Genomic DNA, 11,472 nt, shown 5'->3' with positions numbered 1-11,472 from the left:
CCTGATTATCGTCTTCCAAAGCAACTACTCTATTCCGAACTTAAAAATGGAAAGTGTAATGCTGGTGGTCAACAAAAGAGGTTTAAACAATGTCTCAGGGCAGATCTATATAAAAAAAAGTAGTATAAACACCAACAACTGGGAAACACTTGCCTGTGAGCGCTCCAATTGGAGAACAGCCTTTACCAAAGGTGCCATGGGCTTTGAAGACACGCTTGGCAAATCCACACCGTGATCAACTCCTGCCCGGAAACTAATGTCCCCACTGTGGAAGGATGTGTGGATCTAGAATTGCCCCCCACAGTAACTTACGGACTCATTGTTAAAACCGTGTTTATGGAAGACAATCTTACTCAGCTACGAGTGATCACCAAAGAAGAGAGAAGTATGGGGAGAGGTGGGGAAATAAATGCGCGGACCCCACCCTGCAGCCACAAGCTCTCTGTCACCAGGTCAACGCAGGGTTCATGCCCTTGCGCTTCCAGCCTGTGGTCAATGAAATAAGAACTGGGGCAGCACCAGCTGTGTGGGAGCCAAGTGATAAGCAGAAAAGGGTGCAGCAGACAGGAAAAGATTGCCTCATTCTAGTCCAGACATGCCTGCTTCTCTCGTCAGGACCAGCTGCAAGTCACGAAGACAGGAAGGGCCCTGCTGAGTCAGATCGAAGGTGCCCACATTCTGCCAGCAACAGCAGCCAGCTATAAATGACTCCAGAAAGCTTGCAAAGACAGGCCAGTGAGATGCCTCAAACTCCAATGGGGCTTTGAATTTAGACACTTGTTAATTTTTTGGCATTTGATAAGTCTCACAACTTCTTTTTATGCTTATTCAGATTTAGGGCAGTGCGAATGACCCCCCCCCCCCGTGCTGAGCTGAGGGGGAACAAAATAACAGCAGCAGCAACAACATTAATAATACAACACCTATATGTATACAGGTGCCTTCTGATAAAAAAGCAACTGTACCAAAATGAATTATTGCGAAAATAAGACGTATTTGGGGTGCGGCACCAAAGGTTGTCCTCGCTCGGGGCGCCATATTACCCAAGTCCCCACCTGGGTTATCAGAGCAAAATGTGACATACTCTCAGCTTAGAGCACAAGTTAAAGCAAATGAGGAACTGATTTGGTAAAAGCAGTGCTTTTTTCTAAAAAAATGTTTAGGGGTACTCTCCTTTTGACTCAAGAAAATCACCATTTTACAGTTCAAATCGGGGGAAATAAATACAGTAAATGGACAAAAGTACAAAGATTCACAAAATGTTTAGGGGTATGCGGACCCCTGCGTTCCCCTGGAAAAAAAGCACTGGGTAAAAGACATGGTTTTTGTTAACCTGTATAGATTTTGTCACATCAGACTTAAAAACTTTAATAATAACTAGGGGCCACCGCCCCTGCTTGTGCTGCTCACCAATTCACCACTTGCCACACCACTCCCCCCAATCCCTATCCACTCACAGCCCCTTCAAGCTCCCCATAGTCTCACAGCTCTTCTGTGTCCCACCCCCTGGTTTATTCAAACCCCTGCTCTTGTTTAAAGCCACCATTTTGAAACTTGCCTTCTCTTTTGCTTCTCTTGCCCATGCTGACTTCATGAAAATCCAAGATTGCGCTGAGACAAATGTTCCGATGCATGGTGACAGCCTTAACTTTTTATGTATATAGGAGGAAATATAGCTATTAGACCATGGTGAAGACATGCTCTCAGATCAGCTGATTTTATCATAAACAAACCACTCGCTCTCTTTTCGGCACCTTATTTTGTTTCAGTGTGCTGTCATTTTTAAATTTACATCATGGCTGGGCATGCAAAAGCTGGAAGCGGCCTGGGCTCTTCTGGACCCTTGAGAAGGGCAAACAGGGAATTAATGTGACAGCTCTATCTCCTGTTCTCTGCCCTCAACGCAGGTATTCAGTCATATGCTGCCTCTGGGCTTGTGAGTTCCCACGGCTCATAGTTATGGATTGAGTTATTCTATAGGAATGTCTTTAATTGCATCCATATGCAATACTCACTTGACATTCCCAGCCTCACCTAAAGTTGCTGGGAACTGAATCTGGGACCTTCTGCATGCAACCCCACCTCGCTGGGTTGTTGTGAGGATAAAAAGAAGGGGAGAATGATGAGTTCTTTGAGGGTGGGATAAAGGTAAAGGTAAAGGTCCCCCTTCCCGTATGGGCCAGTCTTGCCAGACTCTAGGGTTGTGCGCCCATCTCACTTAAGAGGCTGGGGGCCAGCGCTGTCCGAGGGACTTCCGGGTCACGTGGCCAGCGTGACAAGCTGCATCTGGCGAGCCAGTGCAGCACACGGAAACGCCGTTTACCTTCCCGCTGGTAAGCGGTCCCTATTTATCTACTTGCACCCGAGGGTGCTTTCGAACTGCTAGGTTGGCAGGCGCTGGGACCGAACGACGGGAGTGCACCCCGCCGCGGGGATTCAAACCGCCGACCATGCGATCGACAAGTCCTAGGCGCTGAGGTTTTTACCCACAGCGCCACCCGCGTCCCTGAGGGTGGGATAGAGATGCATTAAGGCAGAGTCCACCACCTTCAAAGTCAGTCAGAAAGTTCTTCCTGAAGCTTAGTCAGAATCCCCTTTCTTGTAACTTGGATCCATTGGTTTGGGTGCTAATCTCCAGAGCAGGAGAAAACATGGTTGCGCCATCTTCCATGTGACAGGCCTTTAGATACAGTGGTACCTCTGGTTATGTACTTAATTCGTTCCGGAGGTCCGTTCTTAACCTGAAACTGTTCTTAACCTGAAGCACCACTTTAGCTAATGGGGCCTCCCGCTGCTGCCATGCGATTTCTGTTCTCCTCTTGAAGCAAAGTTCTTAACCCGAGGTATTATTTCTGGGTTAGCGGAGTCTGTAACCTGAAGTGTATGTAACCCGAAGTGTATGTAACCCGAGGTACCACTGTATTTGAAGATAGCTGTCATATCTCCTCTCAGCCACTCTTTTCCAGGCATGATTTACCCAGCTCCTTCAACCATTCCTCATAAGGCTTTGTTTCCAGATCCTTGATCATCTTGGTCGCTCCCCTCTGCACACATCCCAACTAGTCAATATCCTTATTAAATTGTGCCACCATGAACTGGGCACAGAGAGGACTTAGAAATCTCTGACCCTGCCAAATGATGATACTCTTAGCTCAACCTTTGTCAACCTTGGCTCCCCAGATGTTATGGGACTACAACTCTCATGAACCCTAGCAAGCAGGGGGACTAGTGGTCAGGGATGAAGGGACTTGTAGTCCTACAAAACCTAGCCCCCCAAGGTTGATCTAATAATGCCTGGCCATGCATTTTTTTTATACACCCCCACCATAGAAACTAACTCCTAGGGGTCGAGGGGTCTTTGCCCCCCCATAAAATATTTAACGGGGTTCCTCCCTCCTCAGTTGACGAACATTGCCAATCAAATAGTATGAATATGCAGCATCATGTGATCGATTATGCTGGGCGGGGCTTACCTGCCCCCTTAATATTTTATTCAAATTGGCACCCCTGACCCCCCCATCTCTGCAGAACGAGGGACGCGCGACGCCTTGCTCTCAGGGCCCTTCTCCGCGCAAGGCTGCGACCAGGCTCTCCGAAACGCGGCGCGGCTCGACGGATGTTATGCCGCGCGCAGGAAGGGAGAGGGAGCTCGCTGTCCCCAGCCTCGCACTTCCCTTTTACTAGGCAAGGGAGGGAACGACAGAGAGAGAAAGAAAGGAAAGAAACGCCGGTGGGGGAGGGCGCGCCGGGTTGTCAAACAGGCGTGGCCAGGCGAGCTTTGCGCATGAGATTTCCTGTCCTGCCCAAGAACAGAGGCAGCGCGCAACGAGGGCAGCCCCGACGCCCACCTCGCTCCTCTCCAGGCTCGCTTTCCTTGGGCGGCGTTTAGGCGGACTCATGGAACGCTTAAAGCACGAAAGGAGCTGAATTTGTCTCTCCCTCGAAGGCACTTCGGGGTTCTCCCCCCACAACTTGGTGGAAACTTGCCAGGCTCCCTGCTACTTGGTAAGTTTGGTTTCCTGTGCGCTCCTGAGCTTCGCGCTCGCCTCCGCTGCCCGACCCGGTTGTGGTTCCTAGAACTTTAACTGCTGGTTTTCTCTCTCGACCCTGTTGTCTTTCGCTTTGTTGTTCTCCGCTCCAAGCCTCCTCTTGCGCGAGCCTTGCCCACTGGGATCGAGTTGCTCGCAGAACGTGGACAAATATATATATTTACATATATCCCCCCTTTGGTGAGCTGCAGGGCCTTTCAGGAAACGGGGAGGGCTTTCAGAAGGCCCATAGCAAGTTCAGCTAGGGCAGAGAGTTTTCCGCTTTCGAGTTCCGAAAGCAACCAAAACCAGAATTTTGTGTATTGTTGTATCGGTTTGGGGAGGTGGGTTGTTTCTCTTCCCCACCTTTATTTAACTCGATTTCGGGCGAAAGCATCTAAAAACAATCGGCCCCTTAGTTTCACATGGCTGCTCCTGTTATTAAAAACAAGACTGAAACTCGAGGGTTGATGAACTTAAAGTGCTTTTCCTGTTGAACGTACACATCTTTTCCCTGACATATTAATAAACTATCCTATTTATCAGAGGTTTGTTTCTTTCATTCTCCATTGGGGAAGGCAGATGAGTGTGTGTGTGTTTTTTAAAGTTTTCCTCCTTTGAAATATTTAAATCGGCAGACTAGGGAAAGAGGAGCTTTAACTTGTTTTGAGAGGTATTCCCCCCTCCTCCCATGAAAACTGAATTCAGTTCTGCTGAACCTTTTCCTGAGAGCAATTTCCTGGCTTCCCATTGAGTGTTTGCGTAGCTCATTTGACAGGAAAATTATGACTTATTTGCCACACCCGGTCTCATCCCTTTGGCTTTCTGAACTACTTATAGTTGCTTGTTTTCAGGTGAAAAGTTTAGATAAGCGACACTATATTTTTTTCCTGATAAAACTAGTAGTAAACTAACAGTATACTAGTGGTGAGACAATTTGCATCCAATAAATGGGGGTTCATAGAATCATATAATTGTAGACTTGGAAAGGGTCATTTAGTCTAACCCCCTAGAAAGCAGGAATCTCAAAATGTGGTCCTCCACTCAGTTTGAAACCGTACTGCTTAGCTTTGCAAATGTGCTAACATTTTTGTTGTTGTTCATAGGATGATGGAAACTTAGTAGGCTCAAAACTAAACCATCCAGCTGAATAACTCCCACTGCTGAATTTATTATCTGCTTTCAGCTAACTGCATGCCGGCCCTACTGTTAGGCAGGGTGGTTTACATTGGCAGGATGGAAAGAAAAGGTGTGCGTTTCATGTGGCCTGCCCTCTTGTGCAGTAGAGGACGCTGCCCTGTTGTCCGTGGTGAAGGAAGAATTGGCTACTAGGCTGGTTAGCTTCTTGGGCCCTGTCTGAACTTTACATTTAAAGCAGGATCATATCACTTTAACAGACATGGGTTCACCCAATGAATGGGGGAGTGTAGTTTGTGAAAGGTGCTGAGAGTTGCCCCTATTCCCTTTAAAGAGCTACAATTTGCAGAGCTCCCTGGGAAGAGGGATTCAGTGTTAAACCACTCTTCGAGTTGTAACTCTCTTGAGGGGATTAGGGACTTATAAAGGGAAACTTGCAGACTTACAGGGAATAACTTCTTGCACATAGAAAGCTATCTTCTTCCACATTGTGCTCACTCAGTTTGGTTGTTCCTGTGGATACACTGGGTCCTCGGAAAAGGTACCCTTTCTGGACAGGGTATCCTTGGGAGACCAGAAAATGGGACTGTTGGTCACCTGAATTTCTTGGGTGCTCTGTGCAAAGTGAGAAAGGTGGCACTGCCCAGAAAAGTTTTGCCTGGACACAAAATGATAAAACCTTGCAACTCTTGGGAGTGGCCCTGCCTGTGGATTTGCTAGGCAAGGCAAAGTCTCATCTGGTACTGATATGCTGATGCTTCAGACACAACCACTCCCTGCCTTGTACTTCCCATTGAGTCACCAAGCATTCCAGTTACTTCACAGTTAGCAGCTCTGATTTTAAATTCCTCTTGTTAGTTGGCAGACTAAATTTATTTCTGAATAAAAACAGAGCCTATTTCCTTGAACAGGGGTGAAACATTGTAGGTGTGGAGTGGTACTATCAGAGCCATAGAATTACAGAGTTGGACGAGAGCCTGAGGATCATCTCGTCCAACCTGAATATGCAGCTGTCCCATACAGGGATCACACCTTCAATCTGTGGTGGCTTGGAAGGAGGACCTGTTGTAGTTCTAGACCTGGAAGCTAGCCAAGGGCCAAATCCTGTATTGGTGTAATGACAGGAGCACCACTGAAGATGGGTTCCCTGCAGCAATCCTCATTTTCCTCGCTTACACTGAATCTTTACATCCATGCGCCAAGCTCTTAGCAGTTGATGTGGAGAGGACACTGAGACCTGAAGTCAAGCGAATGACTGCACATTTGTGGGGTCCCAGTGCCATAGGATGGTCACACAGTGAACACTGCTTTTTGTTCAGTAACCAATTCCTCACAGATAGTGCCATAGGGGAGAGGCAGAGAGTGGTTTCCATAATCTGTCACTGTTCCGCAAATGGTGGCTTTCAGTTGGGTGACAAAAGTTCAAGGCTATGCCTCTTAGCTCTGTTTCCACAGCACGATGGGATTGTGTGGAAAGTACTTGTAAATTTTGCTATCATGCACAATTTTTAGCCTGCTGGCTATTATGTTTATGGTCTATATGGTCTGGAACCTGCATACCTTTGGGATTTTCTTATCTCTCATACGTCTTTCTGCTTCTAAGACAATCAGAGGAGGCCTTGTTGAGAGTGTGTCACATGGAGAACACCCAAGGGGGGGGGCTATTGTGATGCAACTAAATCTAGGAATTCTTAGATTAACCATTGTTTGTTGTTACATCCCAACCAGGAAACCGTGGTTACTAGGATCACAACAAGTCAGGATCTTAAACAAACTCCAAATAGTTAGAGGGTTAGTCAGCCAAGATATGTGCACCTGAACCAAGCTAAAGAGTATTGGCTTCCTCTTATTGAGAGTGTGCTTCTTGATGACTTTGGGATAAAAATGTGTGGGTCATTCAAATGTGTGAGACAGAGTGAGCATTTGATACACCAGCTTTTGTTTTGTGTTTCTCAGCACTGCAAAAATGACTGCAGGCAAGTACTTGGTGTCTTGAGCAGGGCTGTAGCTAAGGGGTGGTGAGATGGGCCCCCACCAGCGGCGCAGGCGATTGGGGGGGCCTTCCACAAAATCGGCTTAAAAATATATCCATAAATATAAATATCAATTATTGCCTCATAAGAAATGGTTTTAAATAGAGGGTGAGTCGAATGGATGGAGGGCAGGGGATAGAGGATAGGCGGAAAGAAAAGCTAATTTGTCCGTGGCTAGGGGGTGCAATCTGGATGGTTCTGCCATGGGTGCAAAATCACCTAGCTACGGTTCTGGCCTTGAGAAAAAGAAGCTACTGGCATTACTGAAGGATATTTTTCTGATAGGCAGTGTGTAGTTGGGAAGGGTATGATCGAAAGGTCTGGTACAGAAGCTGCTACTTGAAAGCATATGATATTAAAATAATAATTCTTCAGAACTTTTAAATATGATCCCACTTAAGATCTCTTAGTGAACTGTTTGCTCACGATTCCTCTCCAAATCCTCACCTTCTCCACCAGTGGCTTTTAAATGTGGCTTAGCATTGGATCTGCAATGACATTAACTATGGTTCATGCTAAACTGGGTTTGCAAATCCAGATTTAACACCAAGAGTTTAAATGAGTTAAGAGGCTAATGCTAACCAAGATTCCCCCTGGTTAGTGCAGATGCAGAGTAACACTAAACAGTGGCTTATAGTGGACAAAAAGAGGGAGATCTGTGCCTTGTAGAAGAGGTGGGGAGGGGTGTCTGCCCCCTATTTCATAACCAGTGTTAAGAGGTTGGTAACACCAAGTCTTTTCCTGGCCAGAGATATGGTGACCAGTTCTAGTAAGATGCAAAAAAGATGTCTAAATGGAAACCACCTTTACAAATTGTTTTGTTTCTTCAGGTGAATGAGCGGTAGGCAGTGCAAACTATTGATCAGATTGCATATATTTACATTTGCCCACTACCTAGTCTTTGAAGTTCAGTTTCAAACAAATATGGCGGGTTGGGAGGGAGAAGCCTTTTTAAAACCACACCACCACCACCACCAAAGTTGCTGAATGTCTGCAAGAAGTGTTAACATCTTGATCTCCTGGTGGAGCTTTGCCATTGCTTCCAGAGGAAACAAAAAGGCTAACGGCTTCCTTAAAAGACTGGCACATTTATTACAGCACGAGTTACTTCTGGAAATTGGACTGAAGATGGTGACCCAGAACTGCTCTGTCTCTGTCACGGCAACGTTCTCGTGAAACAGCTTCCTGAAGGGAGTCTGCCAAACATTGTCTTTGGGGATGCTTATGAAAACAACCAGGGTGGGTTTTTTTTTGTTTTGTTTTGTTTTGTTTTGTTTTGTTTTGTTTTGTTTTGTTACAGTTCTGCATGTAAAACACTTCTTGAAATTCTTTAGCCTTTTTATTGCGGCCAGAGAATTTGGGACGCTGTTACACTGAATTTCATCAGGGAGAAGCAGTTGAATCCAACAGTTCCTCAGCAGTATCAATAGTACAGCTCCTTCTTTTTTTCCATTTTTTGGGAGGTGGGGAGCTGCTTTAGCAGCAAGTTTGGACAACGGGACCCCCATTTTGCATTCTTCAGCATTGTACGGCATCGTAGAGGAAAAATAGGGGCTGTCACCCAAAATGGTGGAGAATATTCAGCAAAAAAATCTGCAAAGTGGACTTTTTCTGGAGTGAGGGGGTGGGATCTCTCTTCTGAGAAATTTTTGGCTTGGATCTAGTTGTTTGTAATGGACTGACTCCCCCCCCCCCCGCCCAACTGTTTCATGGATATTTTATTTGATTATAGAATGACTGTTTTTGAGAGTTCTTTTTTGAACAATCTCCCATATATATATATATTCCTTTTTCTTCAGGGTTTTAAGGATCAATAATGAATTTGCAAGCTTAGTTTAAAGAAGGTGGCCAGATGGTTTCCTTATTTATTGGGAGACGCTAGCAAAGGAAGGGACTGAGGAAGCTGGATATACTTCTGTGGCTATAATGAAAAGATACAAGAATGAGGAAATAGGAGAATAGCTTCCACAAAGAATGTCCTCCTCTTTCCCTCAGCAACCTCAAAAAACTGTGTTTATACTTCATTTCTTTCTGCTATTTATAAGCTTTCCTTTTCTGTCGAGCCTTCAGAGCATCTGTCACATTTGTATCCTGTCCTTTGCGCTGGACAATAGAAAAGGTACTAAAAAGACACAAACAACTAAAATCCTCAAGTAAAATCCCACGCAAAGACACTGCTAAATAGAAATGTGGGTTTTCTGGAAGAGTTTGGATCGCTTAATGAATCTGGAAGAATTCTCAGTGCCCTAAATCACTTGAAATCTGGTTTAGCGCATTCAAGTGACATCACATTTAATAAATAAAATGAACAACAATAATTATGTAGGTTTTTTAATTTAAAATTTGTATAAGTTTCTGAAATGATTTTCAAGAAGGCAAAAGTGGCTGAAATGAATTACCGGTATATGATTGCAGGGGAGGAAAGTCAATAAAGTGCATACAGGCAGTGTTAGAAATTAGCCAGGCACATTTTGCAACTAATGCGGGTCCAGTTGTGACCACATGGAGATCTCTGGATGCCAGGTTAGCGCCTGGGGAAAACAAAATGAGAAGGATAGGACATATTTTCCTGAAGCTTCTGTTTTATTCTGGATTGGCTTGCTTGATGTTTTGATATGTTGTAAACGACTTTGAGATTTGTACTTTAAAATATAAAGCAGTATATAAATGAAAATAATGATGATAATAATAATAATAAATTCAGTTACAAAAAAAGGCCACACAAAAGCACCTAGACATCCCATTGTGGCGATCACAACCTAGGTTTAAGGTGCCATTTTGCAATTATATTATATATATGAGTTGCTAACTCTGGCTGCAGTCCTAAAGATGACTTAAGAGCAGGTGGGAAGCCATAGAATGTAGGTATATAGGGACCACCAGGCAGGAAAGCCCATCAGTTGGAGAGCGCTTATACCACCAGAAGCCACCTGAACACTCGGTTGGCATAGGTAGGCCGCCACCAGTACATTTTGCCAGTAGCATATGGGGTGGGGAGGGATGTGTCAGAGGCAGCCAAGAATCTACAGGACCTTAAAGGTAAAGGGATCCCTGACCATTAGGTCCAGTCGTGGCCGACTCTGGGGTTGTGACGCTCATCTCGCTTTATTGGCCGAGGGAGTTGGCATACGGCTTCTGGGTCATGTGGCCAGCATGACTAAGCTGCTTCTGGCAAACCAGAGCAGCGCACGGAAACACCGTTTACCTTCCCGCCGGAGCGGTACCTATTTATCTACTTGCACTTTGATGTGCTTTCGAACTGCTAGGTTGGCAGGAGCAGGGACCGAGCAACGGGAGCTCACCCCATCGCGGGGATTCGAACCGCCGACCTTCTGATCAGCAAGTCCTAGGCTCTGTGGTTTAACCCACAGCGCCACACAGGACCTTAACTCGCCCCATTTCCCCAGATGTCCCCAAAAGGAGTCCTCAAGCTACGCCACCCCCAGAGGTGATATAGTGGATCTCCTGTTTGCTGCAGAGGAAGGAGAAAGAAATGCGGAAGGCAGAAAGAGAGGAGCATCCAACCTCCAGTGTGGTTGCAGTGAGTGGGAAGGACATTGATAGCTTGGCCATGGCTTTCACCTCCCCACCCATCCACCAAACAACAAAAAAGAATTACTCTGGCTGTGATGTTTGAATCCTTAAACAAATTCAAAATTTACTTGAAAATATTTTTATTGCAATACTTGTAAATATTTCAAATGACATATAATAATAGTAATAGTAGTAGTACAGTAAAAATAATAATAATAAAACTTGTAGTAGTAGTATTACCCCGCCCTTTTCTTTAACATGACTTTTTATATGATTTACATATAAAATAGAGAATTGCTAAAAACACAGTAATGCACATTTCTCTTACATTGTTTAGATTCTAAGACAAAAGAAGAAGAAAAGCTCTTAAAGCTATCAGTGTATTCATTTTCACATGCATGAAGAACTGCACATGTAAATATCGTATCTGCTTCCTGGGGATAGTTAAGTACAGCTTGGCTTTCAGCTTTGACTAGTCACCATTCCAGTTGCCCAGTTTATTTGTACTGTGTTCATCCACCATGTTACTAATTAATTTTACGAAACAACGCATTTCTAAAAGTGGAAAAGTTAACGCCAGCCGCTGCTGGTTGCAAGCAGCACTTTCCAGATTTCTGGCAGAAGAAATGAGCTTTTACTGGTTTCTGTAACTATAGTGCCATTGTCCACCTCTCTTTAGCTTACAAAAGGACCACTTGTGCTCGTTTTTTGCATCAGGACAGACAAGAGGCCGAAGATGG

General features: G+C 45.1%; 1 protein-coding gene across 1 annotated transcript in view; it reads left to right on the top strand.

The window, feature by feature from the left end:
• The first annotated feature begins 3,814 nt into the window (after positions 1 to 3,814).
• Positions 3,815 to 11,472, top strand: part of TSPAN14 (tetraspanin 14) — a 43,610-nt gene continuing 35,952 nt past the window's right edge. Inside the window, exon 1 of the mRNA XM_082222497.1 lies at positions 3,815 to 4,005. The gene's annotated coding sequence lies outside the window, so the exon portion shown is untranslated. The remainder of the gene's footprint in view (positions 4,006 to 11,472) is intronic.

Source organism: Podarcis vaucheri (genome assembly GCF_965113315.1).
Source record: "Podarcis vaucheri genome assembly, chromosome: 5".
In the NCBI taxonomy this organism is placed as follows: Eukaryota; Metazoa; Chordata; class Lepidosauria; order Squamata; family Lacertidae; genus Podarcis; species Podarcis vaucheri.
This window is presented reverse-complemented; position numbering and strand designations above follow the sequence as displayed.